Source organism: Gavialis gangeticus, unplaced genomic scaffold, assembly GCF_001723915.1.
Source record: "Gavialis gangeticus isolate Ggan-Ray unplaced genomic scaffold, GavGan_comp1, whole genome shotgun sequence".
NCBI classification, from domain to species: domain Eukaryota; kingdom Metazoa; phylum Chordata; order Crocodylia; family Gavialidae; genus Gavialis; species Gavialis gangeticus.
In genome coordinates, this window is record NW_017729000.1 from 25,886,722 (window position 1) to 25,904,501 (window position 17,780).

Below are 17,780 nucleotides of genomic sequence, written 5' to 3' on the forward strand. Positions count from 1 at the left end.
TTTTTTTTTTTTTTTTTTTTTTACTCCATGCAATCTCATGCTCTAACATGAAATTGCTAAGGAGTGTCTCCTTCAGCTCAGACACTGCCTAGCTTGTCAAAGAAGCAGCCTCTTGAGATGCTGTAAATTGTCAGGCTCTTGCTTGTGTGGCACTTTGCCATCAGAGTCATTACAGCCTACCCTGACAGAGCAAAGCTATCATAGATTAAATATGTAAAACAGCTGAAAACCATTAACATGGCATTTCTAATTGTGTGTGCATTTGGGGGGTAATCATCTGAACCCGAAAGCCTTGACCATTTTTAATTTTAACTCAGCACTGGAGTCCTTAGGAAGCAGCATCAGTGCTTAATTTCCCCTCTTTTAGTAGTTGGTTCTTTGTGGGGGAGAGAGTATTAAGAGCTGGTACACAGTAAACTGAACATGTTGTACTGGGCTTGAAGTAGGTTTCCCTTACTTGGCTTTACTAAGGCTATTAATCCAGTCTGCTCCAGGGCAGACCTGGAAAACAGCAGCAGTATATACTACTTGCTGTCTGGAGATGGTAGGCCCTTCACTAGATGACTAGTTTGACACTAATAGTTTGTCCCACTTAAGTAAGGCTCTCACCCTACAACTAAGATTATACAGCCAGCTGCATAATATAAGCCTTTCAGCACCCCAGACATTAACTGTGCCTCCTTAAATATTTCACATTGTTTAGGCTTTTCTTCTTCTTACATTATTGGAATATAAAGCGCTCTATGTCCTTTAACCAGGACTTTGGATGTAAGAGGATGAGTTCTGTTCTGTAATACAGCTAGTAATATAAAGCACTAGCTGCAGATTGACATATCAATCAAGTGAGATGGCAGGAACGATGGTCTTTTCTAGTCTACTCAGTGGTTTTGTGCCTGGCTGCTGGAAAAGCTTTGGGAAGGTACTGCAGTGCACAGGTCTGTTTCATTGCTTGAGATACCCGTGACAAAATGTCCCTGAGGGAAGGGGTGGGGATGTCAAGTTAATTTGAATATGTTTTCACTGTTTTTGTTAGTGCATTGAGGATGAGCTGTCAGAACTGTTTCAGATCCTGGCAGTTTTCTGAGCAAATCCAGAGGAGAGGTGGAATGCTCTGTCTTTGCTGGAGTGACTCCTCTCGATAATGCCGCACTCCTGACCTCTTCACAGTGCATCTGCAGCACCCAGTTTGGAACTTGTGGGTGGGATTGTGACTCCTTACTCATTGTCCCATTCAGTGCTCAAGACGCTGCTGGCAACAAATGGCTCCAGATGAAGTAATGCAGCTTTAGTGGGAATTTACCATTTGGGGATCAAAGCACAGCAGAGTGATTCCATATACTGTAGGGCAGGGGTGGGCAATTATTTTGGGCGGAGGGCCACTTACTGAGTTTTGGCAAGCCATCGAGGGCTGCATGATACGCACCCATGGGCAGATAAATATTAATTTTCTACATTTTGTTAGGGGCCCCATGGGCTGGGTAGAATGGCCTGGCAGGCCACATCTAGCCCCTAGGCTGCATTTTGCCCACCCCTTCTGTAGGGGGTAGTTTTCTGCCCTATTCCCTATGGCTAGCCAGAGCAAAGCCAGAGACTTTTGGGAAGGGTTGCCTATAGCCAGCTGAATAGTGCTGATGGCTTGCATTCACATCTGGTGATTTCTTTGTCATATGCTAGATGCTGTTCCATTCCTTCTTCTTTCCCTGCTTGTCTCTGGGTCCAGCTCATTGGAGGAACACTGGGGATTTAGCAACAAGCAGGCAGAGCAGCAGCAGCTAGATATCAGAGCTACTGAGATGCCTGCATTTTGAAAACAAAGCCCTCTGCGCAAGTCAGAGCCCCAGCTGCATTTCATAATTACAACCAATCCTGGGCTGTGACAATTCATCTCACAACAAAACAGTCACCTGCATTCCCCACTGCAGGTTTAAGTTGTCCCTTGCAGAGACCACTCTTTGCATTTCAGGTTGGACTGGGACTTTGCAGGGAGTAAGTCAGGATGAGAGAACTAAAACCCCAAGGGATAGGGAACAGGCATGCACAGAACTGCAAAGCAGGCTGCAGAAAGCAGTTAAGATATTACAGCTGCCAGCACTTGGCCTGAAAGAGGAAATCGGTTTGCTCCCTTTGCTGGTGACATGCAAGTGCACTGTGTCTCTCAGTTTACTTCCTTTCAACAGCCATGATTACATACAGTCTTCCTGCTTGATGAGATAAGTGGGGAGGAGACTGACAAATCCATTTTTAAAAGCTTCAGGGAGGGCAAGCGAGTAAGGGAATAAAAAAAAAGAAAAAGCAGGAGTGGCAGCTAACACCCAAGCAGTGTTCACAGGGGTCTGTCACCTTTCCAGCAGCTGCTTGGGGCTCTGCTGACACTGCTTTGCAATGCTGCTGACATTCTCAGTGTCCTTCTGCACTTGTTTGTTGTCTGACAGATTGTGCAGTTCTTTGCCAGAGAGCAAGTTCTCTGTTGCATTTGGCCCCAAATTCACCCTCACTAACCGTGGGAGAATTGCCACACAACTCTCAAGCTATTCTTTCCAAAGCAAAGTACAGGTAGCAGCTTGTGTGCTGCTTCAGAGAGCATAGCTAAGGAAAAGGAATTGCCAAAATGGCCTTTATATCTCGCTGCAGTCCCCAGTCTGCATAAACAGCTGCCAGGGAGCAGTTGGCAGCTAGAAGACTAACTTACACTGAGAAACCAGCCCAGCCCCAATTAAGGGATGCATAAAAGTAAAGCAAAGCTTTTACACCTCATTGGTCTCCTGTGAGGTTCTGGGAGAAGACTTCCACTCTGCAATTCTTGCCTAGATATTTACTTGGATGAACTGGAATTTGGGAGCACAGCACTCATGCAATAGCCTTATTCTTTCTATCACTGTTGCTTGTTTCCCTAGGACTGGTCCAGAATAGAACCAGTCCTTCTTTCTTTCCCCACTACACACTGTACCTGAGAGTACATTTTACTTCCTCCAACTTGCTTCCCACCTTTCAGACAGCCAGAAATAAAATCTTCCTACCTCAGGTTGTGCATTAAGCAGCTGTTACACACATGACTTTGCCCTTATTAAGTATCACCTTGCTGATGCTTAAGGGAGCAGTAAACACTTAGCATTCTTGAATGCAAAGGTCTGGGAGATTTCAACATTGGCAGGGATGGTGTTACTTTTATACCTTCATTATGGTGCTGCTGTAGTAAAGATTAATCAGTATAACAACTGTAGACTTCCATGAAATATGTGTAGTTAACCACTCTCATGGGCTCCATACCCACATAGCAAAATCAGGTGATTCCCATGATGAGAAGCTACAGACACAATGTCATAGACCAGAAGTTATTAGTGAGCAATTACATTTGAGTAGGATTTCCCCTCTCTACCATAAGCCTAATGAGGCCAGCCAATTTAGGAAGGACTGCTGCAAGAATGAATGACTAATGAGGAAGAGGAGGAAGACTGGAGTTCCTCAAAACAGAACTTTGACATTTTTCATACATAAAGGAAAAGGCACCTGCTACCAAACAAGAGACATGGGTGGAGAAGCACTGATGGGCTTCAAAATAAAAGTGAGCAAGAAAATGGTCATGATAAAATGAAGGGAAGTAGATGCCAAGTATCTTTATTCCAGATTGGGTACATCAGCACTATCATTTAACTCCAACAAATAAGGTTAGTACCTAGCAAAGGTGCTTGGTTCAACTCCACTCCCATCAAGTTACCAGCTACATACTACTGCACAATAGGTCGGTTGCTTTAGTACTGCCTTCAGGCAAATCATACGCAACCTAAAGGCTAGGTACAGACAGTCAAAAAGCCTGGAGGCTGAATCAGTTCAGTCTTTGCTGGTTATTCTAAACTGCACAGATTAAATTGAAACGGAAATGAACAGACATTTACCTTTGATTCACGAAATGCAGCCACATGCCTACAGCGGCTAAGACCAGAAGCTGGGGGGTGCCAGAGCATGGCTGTTTGTCTGTGTGTTTACTTCCTCGTCCTGCTGCCCCAGAGGTCTCAGGGATTTGCAGTCCAGAATTACAAACAGCAGGACTCTGCAGGATTGCTCATAACTTCCTCTTCCTGCTTCCAGGTGCCTCTAGGATTTGTAGTTTACAGTTGAAGCCAGCAGTAAGTTTGAGCAGGGGAAGGGGTGTTTAACTGCCCCCCGCCCCCAACCCCAGGCTCCAGCTGGGGTGTGCTGGGGGGAGCAGTTCCCCCTCCCCATAGACTGGGCTGCAACCCCAGGTGGGCTTGTCCCCCCTCCCCTCCCCTCCTCTGTCAGCCAGCCCTTACTGTTCCAGCCTAGGGAGCAGAGGGGTGAGGCCATCCCTGCTTTCTGGAGCAAACAGCACAGCCCAGCCCAGGGCTGGAAAGCATGCTGGGGGGCTGATTTAACTTGAACAAGAAAGGGGTCTAGGACAGAAGTTTCCTAAACCGGTTTGACACAAATCAGTTAAGTCTGACACTACATTCAAACAGGGTTATCTTAAACCAGTTTCAGCCATTTTGAAACTGGTTTATGTGCACTAAACTTCTGTTCTGTTACAGGTTTAAACCAGTTTTTGATGACAAAGCAGTTTATGTTCCACTTCTGTCCATAGCATAAAGAGGGATGTGCTCATTCAGGATTAGCATGCTTAATAAATATTTCTGAACACAGTAGGGACTTCTCTAAAAAGCCTGCTTATATTTGATAAACTCGGACACTTAGATTAAATTGGGACATTCTTTCGTTCACAATGGCAGACTTCATTTGTAGAAACTGAAAGTAGCAATTTTTTTTGTTTTTACCAGGCAATGCAGCATGGATGCTACCAATTGTAGAAATATGCAGCAACCTGACCCTACTTTGACCCTAGTACTAGAGATTCTGTGCTCTTTATCCATGGCAATGTACCATGTTTTCCTCCCTTTAGGGCAAAATTATGAGCGAATGCAACTCAGTTTTCTATTTAAATGGAGAAATATTCCATAACACTTACCTGGGTTGGATGCATGCGTCTGAAGTCATTACTATCACAAACAAAAAACAGTCATAGTGGGATCCCAGTGATAGATCAACATGCAGAGCTTGAGTTCAAAGCCCAGCTCTTCCTGGTGTCCCAGGTGCTTTGTGCCACTCTCCCAAAGTGGAACCACAGACTTTAGCTAGCCACCAGAAGATGCAATTCCTGAGTGCACAGAGCTCTTACACCACTTTCTATATCTGTAGCAATGCCAGAGGCACAGAGCAGAACCTCTGTTGCACCAATCCCCAATGACCACTGAGTATTTCCCTTCCTGAGCTGCTACCAGTGCTCCTTCACTGCAGCTATGAAGCAGAGCCATCCTCTTTTTTTTTTCTTTTATATTTGCTTCTTCATGGTCTGCCATCTCTTTCCTTGTTATTATGAAGGGGTAGGGGTGTTCTCATTTCTTCTGGAAAGTTTCCAGTTGGTCAAGGAACACTTAACACATTTTAGCCACAATAGCTTGAATTCAAGGTTGCACAGCATTAGCCTAGTCTGTCTGCGCTCAGAGCAGCAGAGCTGTATCCTAGGTTTCACCCTTGCATCAATTCAGAAAATATAAAGATGTGAGATTCAATCAATGAGGTTAAGGAGACGGGTGGTGGAATATAACAGCAGATAAATGTTTTCAACACAACTACCCTTTAAAAAGTGCTGAAAAAAATCAAGGCTTTATTTGAATAAATGTTACACAACATTCTTTAACACTTACTTCTTGAGCAAACCTTAAAGGGGAATCATATTTTTTTCCTCATTCAAGTCTACAAAATGAAGGAGGCATAGTGACCATTCAATATACAGACAAAAAGGTAGCATGGAGCAAAGCTTAAATATTAAGCAACTAAAGCCAAAAAGTAAAAAGCAATACATTACTGTAATTCTGTATCATTAAAATATCCCTGACAATTTCATTTCAAAATGAAAATCTGGTTTCAAACAAAATGACTACAATACTTCCCGTGAAAATAAACTCATTTTTCATGAGCAAATATGGTTAGCTACCTAGTCTATTTTTATGCTATTTGCTTAGTTTACCCATATTTTCAAATGCAGAGACCTGCACCTCTCTCTCTCAAACATTTTGTACATTTTAAGTAGTGTGTGCCAGCGCTCTTGAAGATGAGGGAATAAGAACACTGGTTAAGAATCAGATAGGCAGGCACTACTGGCTTTCATAAATAACATCAATCATTTTTCAATCCCAACATGCAATAACCCTGCCATTACAGTCCTGGGCCTTTTTCCTGAGCAGAAATTGTGCCATGTTGTCTTTTTAAAAAAAAGAAAAAGAAGATAAAAGTGATTCCTTTAATAGGGATGAGATCCTCATTCATCTGTAATACAATCATCTTTTGCTCTCCAGAGGTAAAAGGATAGCACAGTAGCTCACTGTACCACCTTTCCCTCTCTCTCTCTCAAAGAGCAAGTTGCCTTAATTTATAATAACTCTGAGTCAAATTTCAGGCTGTGGTGCAGGTCTAGACTGCTGACCCTCTGTTTTGACTACATCAGAAAGGCAGAATACTGCAGAGCAATAATGACTAATCTCAATTTAAAAATTAATCTGCAGTTTATTATGAGAAGTGGCACAACTTGAAAAGTGGTACACAGCTTGAACATGGAACTAACATAGTTTTTTTGAAAAATATTAGATGATATGGTTTCAGTTTGTTTTTAATAAATAAATTTAGCAGTCACTGCTAATAGAACTAGAAAAAGTTCTAAACCTCTAATATAAAACTGTTTTAGGTCATATGTACCACCAATATAGTATTTATGGATCTGGATTATTATGCCCCCATTCCATTAAAAATATGAATTTGTTGTATTGCCAAATACTAAAGCCAAGAGAAATTATATACAATTATGGGTACTGTGTTTAACTAATGTATTTAATTCATGCCCTTTTCATGGAGGTTGTAAAATCCTCTTTGTGCTAGATGACATACCTATCAAGAAAGGTGCTCTCTCTTCAAATCCCCTGGACAAAGATATTTTACATTCCCCAGTGAGATCAAAACACAAAGTAGGAAGAGAGGTTAGTACAAGACTTTGCTTTTCCATGGAAACAGGAACTTGTACTTTATTAGGTCTTAATATTATGTGTGCATTTTCTCTTCTCCAAAACAAATATGTACTTTCCAACTTTGGTATCCCGTGAACCCCTCACTAACATTAAGAAGAATTTTAAGCGCTATTCTGTCAAGAAAATGTGCACACAAATCAGTAGCAAATAAATTATCTGGCAAGCCAATATTTCAGCATTGTTCTCAGCACTCAGTAGCTTCAGCTGACATAATTGTTACCAAACAACTTTTGCAAAAAGGATAAAGGATTACGTGTTCTCATTTCAACATGAGGATATTCAAAGTAGTCAATGCTATGCAGATCAACTACCACAAGAAATCCTAATGGAAACCCTTGGTATACCAGCTACCTGTATGAGAAAAATTTTGTGCAGGAAGATGAAATAAACTCATTACTTGGCAAATGACTGGCCTCTCATCTAAGCAGTATCCATTCTTGGCTCTGTATTGTTACACTATCATAAGCAAATCTAACTGACTATATACTATCAGTGATGTAGCCCTTTCATGATATATTTCCAACAATTGTCAATTCCCAAAATGTTATATTAGCATAAAGAAACTACAACCATATTCACAGGGAAGCAATTTTCCCATAATTTAGAGATACATGGAAGTTGCTGTTGTCATCCTGCCCACCATCTCTATAGGAAACACTGGTCTCATAGCAGGACTGTTCATATTTTACAATACAGCTGGTTTTGGACATGCTTTTAATCACAGGCCACAGCTCTGCTAACACCTGCACTAATACTAACTAAGCCTTGTAGAATGGAAAATGCAACGCGAAAGTTGAAGAGTTAAAACAAAGGTTACAGTAAATTTCCAGGCAATTGGCTCCATCACTGGGGCCTGTCAAACATCAATGTGACTGTCGCATTAAAAAATACCAGTTATTTGCAGTGATTCTTCATACTATAATTCAAGTGGTTCCTTGCACGTACACTTCATACAGTCGCTCCTCATCTCATGCATCATTTATTGCAGAAAAGTTTTATAAAATATGTCCTAATGCATCTTTTTTTAAATTCCAAAGAAAATGTACAATAGATACAGGTGCCCTCACAGCAGGGTGAGTTGGGAGGGTACTTGACATGAGCCCTTCCCAAACATTTACTACTTGGTAAAGATTTCAGAAGAAAACTATAACAATTCAGTCTCAAATTTCTGTCAGTCCTGATGAGCTGGTGCTCTTCGTGGCAGTGTAATGACGTTCCATAAAACCAGCAGTTGGCTAATGCCTCTGAGCTGAAAAGGTAAGAGAAAGGAAAAATGGTTAAACTTCTTTGCTGGTACTGCAAGAACCAACAAACAAAATGTGAGGTGGCCAAAACAGTTGTCAGTTCACCTGCTAAGTTTGATCTATTCTACACATGAGAAGGTAAAAACAACCTTAACATTGTTATAAGGCATATTAAACTGAACAAGTTCCTTGCAGCTTGGAGTGAAGCAGAACCTGCCTTCCTGGCCCCATTTTAAATCTCACCAAACTGCAGCACCAAGAGTTCATTTACATTTCCAGAGGTAGTTAAATAGGAATGATTAATATGCAAAACCTCTATAACCATGTAACACATCAATAACTAAAAGTACCAACACAGTTTGTACTTTGAATATGTGCTACAGCTACAGAGGACAATGGAACAGCAAAAAGAAAGCTGCTGACATATTTCCTTTCAGTCACTGCTTGGCTTATTATCTGTGCTTGCCTCAAATGATACTAATAAGAGAATGGCAAGCAGATAGGAACAGTCCAGGTAATTAACAGTTCTTCTACAAAGCCATCAACAGTAGCTTATTATTCAGAGAGTTACAGTGGTGTATCATGGATTGATTTGCCAAGAGATGCAAATAGGAGGAGGGAGGGTCCAACAAAACCAGCTCAGTTGTACTGATTTATCTTTCTGATCTTGCAGGAACTCCCTCAGACTTTGAGAATTGTTTTATATACATTTCCCACTACCTCCAAAAGGAATGCCTTAAACAATACCACCTGATTAACAGAAAAGACCATGGGGGGGCCTAAATCCTGAGGCTCTGACTAAAAAGATGCAACTCTTCAGAGAAGACAGAGGAATGGGCTTAAAAGTTAGCAGTGGGGGAGGGGAGCCTGATAAATCACTAGATACATAGGGGGTGGGATGGGAAAGGAAAGATGAAAAACAAAAGGACAATGATCCTGACACAGGAGGGGGCAAGGGGTGTATACCGAGGAATTTTTCAGTTTGAAGTCGCTTATTGTGCCATGAAACAACAACATGAAACACTGACAAAACCGTTCATTCTGTCCTACACCCTGTCCTGCAATAGAAGAAGCTGAGAGTAGGAGTTCGGGAATGTTCAGATCCAAAGGAGAGGACACAGGTTGCAGAATTTCTGTGCAGAGATATACGCTGTATCTTGGCATTCTAGCTAAAAATCATGTGTGGGATCAGTTAACCCTTAATATCACCTCAGCTGCGGAAGTAGTCTCAGTCTTCTTGCAGGAAGACTGCAACCATTTCTAACTATGTGCTCATTCAAGATGAATGAGCTGAATGTGCAAAACCTCTACAAAGAAAAGGATGCCAAAGCTACAGATAGGGAGCAAAGTGCTGATTTCTGCAAAACGTACTTTGCAGTTCCAATGAAATAACATTTACTGTTGGTGGAGGTCACTAGGCTGAATACTGTGCACAAAGTTTAAAGAAAAAGAATTACATTTGCTTCCCCAAAAATGCTGAAATAGACTACAATATCCCCCAAATGTGGCAGGTTGCCCCAAATGTGGCAGGTTGCCGATACTGGCTTTGCACTTCTGTGGCTGGCTGAGCTTTGACATTATGATGGCCTGTAAAAGAAAGCCTGGGATAACAAAAGCATCACTGTGTGCAGAAACTCTTCCTGATGGAATATTCCATATCATGTGCGCTATAGGGACAAAAATCTTGTCACAAATATAAAAATCCTATAGGGCAAAATTAAAGTTTTATCCAAGATGTGCAAACATCTAAGTTTGGCAAGGGCTGTTTCTGTCAATTTAGCATACAACAAGCAACTAAAAAGTTCAAGTTCCAAATTCAAACCTCACTAACACAACCGCTCTCACTCAGTGAACTTCAGGAGCACTGCACAGGAATAACAATGGTAGAATTAGGCCCACAATTTCTATGCTGTACACTAACATTTTGTTTGTCTAAAGTAGTGGGCAGATGGTGTTAATAGACCATATGGTCTTCCACCGGCTTTTAATGTAACTAGCAATTGTAATTGAAGTTTAAGGCCATGTGCTGCACATAAAACCACGATAAACACACAGCATTTTGAACCTTAAACAAGCATTTTACCTTTTGCACCTGACTTTCCAGCATCCCAGGTGATACATTCACAAACACTTGCCTTCACTTACTCAGAAATACATGGAGCTTATTCTACAGTGCAAGTCAGCTAACAGAGTATCTTCCTAACATTTTGGGGCTCGCCAATGCGGGACTCAGAACACCCTCACTAAAGAGTGGAAATCTTCTTTTGTCAGAGCTGACATACCATCTCCAGCAACCCACAAAGTATCAGTTGTCTCACATCCTTGGGGATAGTCCAAAATCTTCTGTAGAACCAGCACACGGCACATATTTCTTACATTATAAATTACCAAAGCATATCCAACTTGCTAGACCTAGCACAATGGAATAATACTGGATCAAGCTGCTTCAAGTCTACAGGCCAAAGACAGAACCAGAATCTTTTTTTTTTCTCATGACAAAATAAGCCCTGTACATACAAGGCAAAGATTTTCAACCCTACCTTAAAAATGCATAGAAAAAATATATAAAGTTTGCATGCTCCTCTATCAAACAGAAGGTATGAATACCAATTTAAACCCTAATTAAAGGAAACAGTTAAGCACTTGCTTAGATTAAGCTTCAATGGGATTTAAGCATGTGTTCAAATTTAAGCACATGCCTTGCATGCTAGCTTGACTCTTTCAAGGATTAAGATCCTAGGAATTTAAAAAAATACTCAATCTTTAAAGTAACAACCATTTTCTTAGAGAAGTGGTTTCCAAACTGTGGTCCGTGGACCACTTTTTGGTGGCCTGCTGAGACCTATCTGGTCACATGGTTTTAATTCTCGTTTCTGGCTACTTAGTTGCAGGTACCAGTGGCCGGGGGAAGATTCCATGTAGTTAAATTGGAAAGGGAGCTGTCCACAGGCAATTTCTATTAAGATGTGGTTCACCCAATGAAAAGCTTGAGACTATCTAGCTTAGAATATACCAATACATTTTGACCTTTATTAGGGCCTCTGTCATTATTTAATGTGCTTGTATAGTGCAACATTTCAGAAGCCAATCTGAAAAAAGTGAGTTTTAATTTATTCAAGAAAATACACGTAAACCTTATTACCAGGTTAGGGTCAAGGAACACAACTAAAATGTACGCTGAGGTACAGGTGCACAAAGTTGAAATGAAAGCAGGAAATAAAGTAATTGCTAATTTATCAGCTCTAACCTAACCTCCTTTGGGGATGACTGATTGATAACATAATGCCCCTCTTCATTTTAGGCTGGGCTTAAAACAGACAGACCTGCCAATTTCACTGTTAACTTCAATACCCCCAATCTGAATCCACAGTGGTCTGTCAGACACTGTTAGGGAGCAGCAGGACTCGTCACTGTCTGATGTAATATGCTGCCACTTGTTGAGACCTATGGTAGAAAAAACCAAGTTAAGAAAAATGGAGTATTCATTCATGGTGGTTTAAAAAGATCTTGGATCACAATTCAGTTCCTTGCCTTCCTGAATTCCTGCTGAGTAGACTTCTTTAGTGTTACAGAAAGCATGAGACTACACTAAATGGAAAATAATGACACATCAACAGCCTTTTAAGAATTTAAACTAGACTGGACCAGTAGGGTGCAACTCTCTCTCAGAAATAACACATAATTTAGCAACTAGAACTACCTTACAGCAAACATATAGATTATGCACAAAGAATTGTGGGGTAAATCCAGTGCAACCCTCTGAATTTGTGACAAAAACATTATTTAGAACCAAAAATCTAATGTCAGGGCCTTTATCAGTGTGGCACTGAATACTGTATTGTTATTTTCTTCCCAAAAAAACTGAGCATAACATACTACCATTCTGACTTGGTGACATTTTATGCTTTGTACTGCTGTCACAAGACAACCTACAGGGCAGCAGTAAACTAGCTTACGTTTTAATTTTTCAATATGTGGAAAAAAAAATAAGTGTGTGACAATGAAACAGCTTGCTTGCCACTGAGAGTAAAGTGATCGTTAGCCTAAATCTCTAGTTAACCATCGCTGTTGCTCAATGTCCTAGATTCTTCTTGCTTCCCAAGAACAGACATTGTGAAAATACCTGCTGTTCTCTTCTTCTTTACAAGATGACACACCAATATGTTTTTCCAGGGCTTAAAAAGGTAAGAACAGAGATTGTATCTTCCTAAGATGCAAGATCCTGTACACAGTATTTGGACAAACAACCAAGAACTCGTAATTTTATTTACAGTATCTGATTAAGCAAAAGATGACTCATAGTTAATAAACTATGTATATCACAATTTCTGTATGTTGCCTCTCATTCTTCATTAAAAGTAATCACATAAAACCCCAGATCTTTATTATTTTTACAAGAACAACCAGTCCTTTGAACGACTCTTCAGTGGAATTCAAACATCTTTTGGCCTATGACAAAATAACATTTGTTGAAGCGATTAGGATATTGTGAAATTTTGCTCACCCATGGATAAAAAAAGCAAGAGAGACCATTGCTCTCTCTAAAAATAATATCCCTGATTTCAGGCAAAGATCCTTGGTAAAAAGACAAGTGATGAAAAAAAACTAAAAAAAAAGGTATTTAAAGACAAATGGGGCTTCTAAATGCAAAAAAAATACTGCTAATCCACATACCATGAAACAGGTGGTGTTTTTATGAGTCCTCTATTCTTAGTAGTACAATCACATGATATATTTTGTTGAATAATTAAGACTAAATCACAATTTGCAAAATGAATGGATAAAGGTAATTTTTGTATCATGTATTACCTTTTTTGAGCTTGTTCATTTGCTGACTTGTATAGTCCATGAGTTTGCAATGGGCCTCCCAGTGATGAGTGAAAATACTTGTTTTTCACAAGCGATTGTTAGTTGAGGCCAAAATACTGATCTCGCGTTCATTAATGAGAAAATCTGGAATGTCACGTGTGCACAACTCAATGCACAACCCTACGTTTAACAAAAACTATTATTAATTTATATTTATATTGTAGTAAGGCTTAAGTGCCATAATCAGGCTTGAATATATATGGCCAAGTTCTGTACAAACAAAAAGATTTGCAGGCCCACTCTCAACAAGCCAGTTACATGGAAATAAGACCTGGGTATTGTGGTTTTTCGTACTACCTCAAATTCTTACTCAAAAACATCTGAGGCCACAATGGCAATATTGGTTGTATTGCTACTGGCAAAAAACTGAACCCCTCCGTCTCCTCCTCCCCAAAACAGAGTAAAAAATGAGTATTAAGGAAATCACTCGAGGGTCATTTCCTATATGACTTAGTAAAATGCTCCTTATTCACCTGAAAATAATGGTGAACAGATTTCATATGACCTACTGATAATAGCAATATTTTAATAAACATGAGATTAAAAAAATAGATAAACACTGGTCTTCTGAGGCCTTATGTAAACAAAATAGTTGCACTGATTTAAATAAATTGTTTTAAAAACAAATATAGTTAAAGCAAATGAGTGCACGCAAAGTGGTTGCTCCACTTAAGATATCTACAGCACTTCAGTTACATGAATGCAACTTTTGGGAGCAGACAAGGTCTGGCATTGAAGGAATAGAAAAAGTTTCATCAGGTACTGTAACTAAAATGAAGCCACAGCTGTACTATCTATGCCTTTATTCCCTCACCTTCCTCCAGCCCACCACACGGACACTGTAAGAGGCCATTTTTTATCCTGAGGATTCCCTTAGTTTGAGTGATGCAGAGTGCTGACTACTGATATATTAAAAAAAGGATATAAAGAATGGCTGAAGAGTGGAGTTATGAAAAAGAATGAAATAGCACTGCATCCTCACAGCCCAACACTTGTATGCGTCTAAGCTGTCTGTGTCAGTGGGCGCCTCTATACAAGATGTTACGTAACCACAGCGATGAGCTACGGCAACGTGGCATCGGCGGATATGAACTGTGATGTGGATGCTACTGCGCAGTACCTCGTTGCAACAACCCATGCACCGCTGTCACTAAATGACTGCCCAGTAACAACTGCATGGCAATGACCACGATCCAGCAACCTCCTTGCATCCCTGTGCTTAGAAGTGGCAGAGGCACTTGAACTAAATAAAGCTCGTCAAATGAGCTTTAGTTCAAGTGCCCCCACCGCCATTTTTAAGTGTGGGGACACTAATGTATGAGATAGGCTGGCACTTGTGTGGCTCTCAGAGCTGCTCTAATTAAAGCCCCATCTCTGGAGAACGTGTAAAAGCGTCCTATGACAGCAAGTTCTTAATGCTGGCTCATTCTGAGGGCAGAAAGGCAGACAGTGGTCTAGACCAGTGGTCTCCAAACTTTTTTGATCGCGCACCCCTATCAGTAAAAAATTTTTGAGCACGCACCCCCAATATATGTTTATATTCACGCACCCCTATCAGTACAAAAATGTTGAGCACACACCCCCAATATATGTATATTTATATAAATATAAATAGAAGTTCTAATATTTTCTTCCCGCACCCCAATGCATCGTCTTGCACGCACCCCACTTTGGAGACCACTGGTCTAGAGAGCACTTAGGGACTGTTTCTGTGGCTTGCTGGATAAAGTAGCATACTGTCTGCACTAGAAAAACTGCGAGCAAGTATAGCAGGACTAAAGAGTTTAGGCACTTTTACCATTGTGCCATTAAAGCCTGCTGTGCCTAAGCCCTGTCTCTGAACTAGTGCGGACATTTTACAACCTCTTAATGTCACAGAGGTTGTTAACTGTTTAATGTAGACATTCGAGAAGTTCCAGTTTTATCCAGTGACAGCCAATTCTGAGAGGCACTGCCTTTCTTAGAAACTACTTATTTCTCCTCAGAAAAAGAGACAATGGCAGTCAGCAAGAGGAAGAGGCAGAAAAAGAGAAAGCCTCTCAGAATGACAGGGAAAGTAAAAACCTCAATATCCCTCCCAGCATGCCTGAAAAGGGGAGGAAGAATAAGAGAGAGGAAGGAGCTTGGGTTTTCAAGTGGAAGCCCAAGTATTTAAGAACAACAGTTACAATTACCTAATTGCCTGTTTCTGAAGCATTAAGAGTTTTGCTACACACCTGAGAAGCAATACTGCTGTTACTATTATAAACTTCTAACTACATCAGTTTTTAGATTTTTTTTTTTAACTTCATTCTCCAATTAACAAGTCACTACAGAGAACGCCTGCCTCCTACATTACTTCCCTTTACACTCCTTACCTCCGAGGCAATCTTAGAAAGTATACATGTTTTAGCTGACAACACATGCCTCTGCTTACACATGTAAGTCCTTTACATATACAATAAACTGACTTTCCAAAACTTACACGAAACAGCTGTCAGCTAAAAATAAATATTCCAAAGAAACTAAGATAGTTAGTTAAAACTCAGCTCCTATCGAACTTAATGCGTTTTAGGGATCGAATTCCCTTAAACTTCTAACCCAGGCAAAAGGTTTAATTTTGCCTGAAATTATATTGCTAGCATATTTCAGCCAAAGAGTAAACCGCCTCAAATATGTTCTTTTTTAATTCTTAAACACAACCCACAAAGAAAGGAAATTGTGCACCTATTTTTCTTCTTGTACCGAAGTAACACAAATGGCTTTTACTTATTCTTCAGAAGAGTTCTTTTTATTAAAATCTCATCTCCCTTGTTTTGGCTGGAGAATTCCTGGGAGAATTAAAATATTAGGGGGGAGCTCTCAGCCTCAGCTAGAAAGCTTTCCTCCCCAGTGTTTTTCAGGCATCTGTGTTAAATGAGCGTTATCAAAAATCCATCCCCTCTCCATTGCTCAGATTTCAGTCTCTTGATGTTATAATCCCACAGTTCTCCAAGAAATTCTCCAGAAAAAAATATGGCCTGATATTTCTAATAAAGACAGAGAAAATAACTTTCCCCTGTGGTAAAGAACCAATTTAGGACCTTCTTCATTGCATAATAAGGATGCAAATAAAGGGAACAATTATTTTTTTCCCTCCTCACTTTTTCAGTTATCTTTAAATTAATGTTTCACAGATGGCACTGATAGGTTGAAATCATGTGATCTGTCAGCAGAAAGCAAATGGTCCACTTCCAATTCCAGCACCTATAAAGAAACCTGCCACACTCATCCGCACTCCTATGAAAAGTAATTCCCTGTTGACAAGGTATAAAATTCTTCCATTATGTCCTGGCCAAACAAACCTTGATCTTTAAATGGTAGCCTGGAACAGTAGTGATAATAAAAATATACAATGAAAAAAATAATTTCTTAAAATAAACTAGGGTTAATTTTATTGCTGATGCCTTAGGAGGGAAAAAGATCCTAACCCGCACCTTCCTCATATCAATACTGAAAAGATGAGCTGAGTTCTCAAAAGGACAAGAGACCAAAGAATATTAAATAGTGTACAATTCTTCATAAAATGCTTATTCATACAGAAGCTGGTATATGAGGATATATTTTCTGCCTGTACTTTTTACAAGTCCATAAAAGTATTTCTTTGGTTCTTGCACAGCCGCAAAGGAGCTAAGAAATCATTACACCTTAACCCCTCACTAAGCATATCTTAGAAATCCAATCATCTACAAATTGGCTTGTCTTCAGAAGAGCTATTCACTTACCAAAACTTGTGTCATGGTATTGAAATTTCTGAAACATTGGAGGGGCATAATCAAATACCAGCTATATATCTAGATATCTTCTCTGCAGTTAACACAGTTAAAGTCAGAAAAGCAATAACATAAAACTAGCATCTTCTTACTCATTAGAAATTTGCCTTTAGCTTAGTCACAGTCTCATCTGCTAACTTTTCCAATAAAATAAGTTTTCCCTACTTTATACACCTGTTATTACATCAAAGCCAAACTGATGGGACAGCAAACTGACTTCTGGTTAAAGGTCACAGCAATTAAATGCAGTTCCAATTGCAAATGATTACACAGCTTGACTTTCAATTACTGATTTATGTTGCAGGACTGGCAGATGGAGCAACCCCTTCTTAAACATACAAATGGAGCTACTGTGATCCAAAAGCCATTGCTGGTCAAACATGAAATCCTACAGTGGCTCATTTTGTAGAGTATCTCCTGGGCTAGGGACAGACATTACATATAAACTGGTTTAAGTGATCAGAAACTGGTTTAAACTGGTAACAGAACAGATGTTCAGTGCACATAAACCAGTTTGAAAATAGCTGAAACCGGTTTGAGATAAACCTGGTTGATTGTAGTTTCAGACTTACCTGATTTGGCTCAAACTGGTTTATGCAATGCCTGTCCCAGACCCCTTGCTGGTTTAAGTTAACCCAGACAGCCCCAGCACCCCACAATGTTCTCTGGGCTGGACCTGGCTCTCTGCTCCACAGCAAAGTTGGCCCCTCCCCTCTGCTCCCTGGCTGAAGCTGCAGCAGAGACTTGCAGGCTGCTCTCCCCCTCCCCCCTCACTATTCCCTGCT

General features: G+C 40.3%; 1 long non-coding RNA gene across 2 annotated transcripts in view; it reads left to right on the forward strand.

The window, feature by feature from the left end:
• Positions 1-12,944, forward strand: part of LOC109290085 — a 19,524-nt gene extending 6,580 nt beyond the window's left edge. The window contains exon 2 of one of the 2 annotated variants that reach the window (XR_002095518.1): positions 12,420-12,944. This is a non-coding gene — a long non-coding RNA (uncharacterized LOC109290085). Of the gene's footprint in view, positions 1-4,790; positions 7,887-12,419 lie in introns of those variants that run through there. The other variant, XR_002095519.1, reaches the window with a different exon arrangement.
• The last annotated feature ends 4,836 nt before the right edge of the window (positions 12,945-17,780 follow it).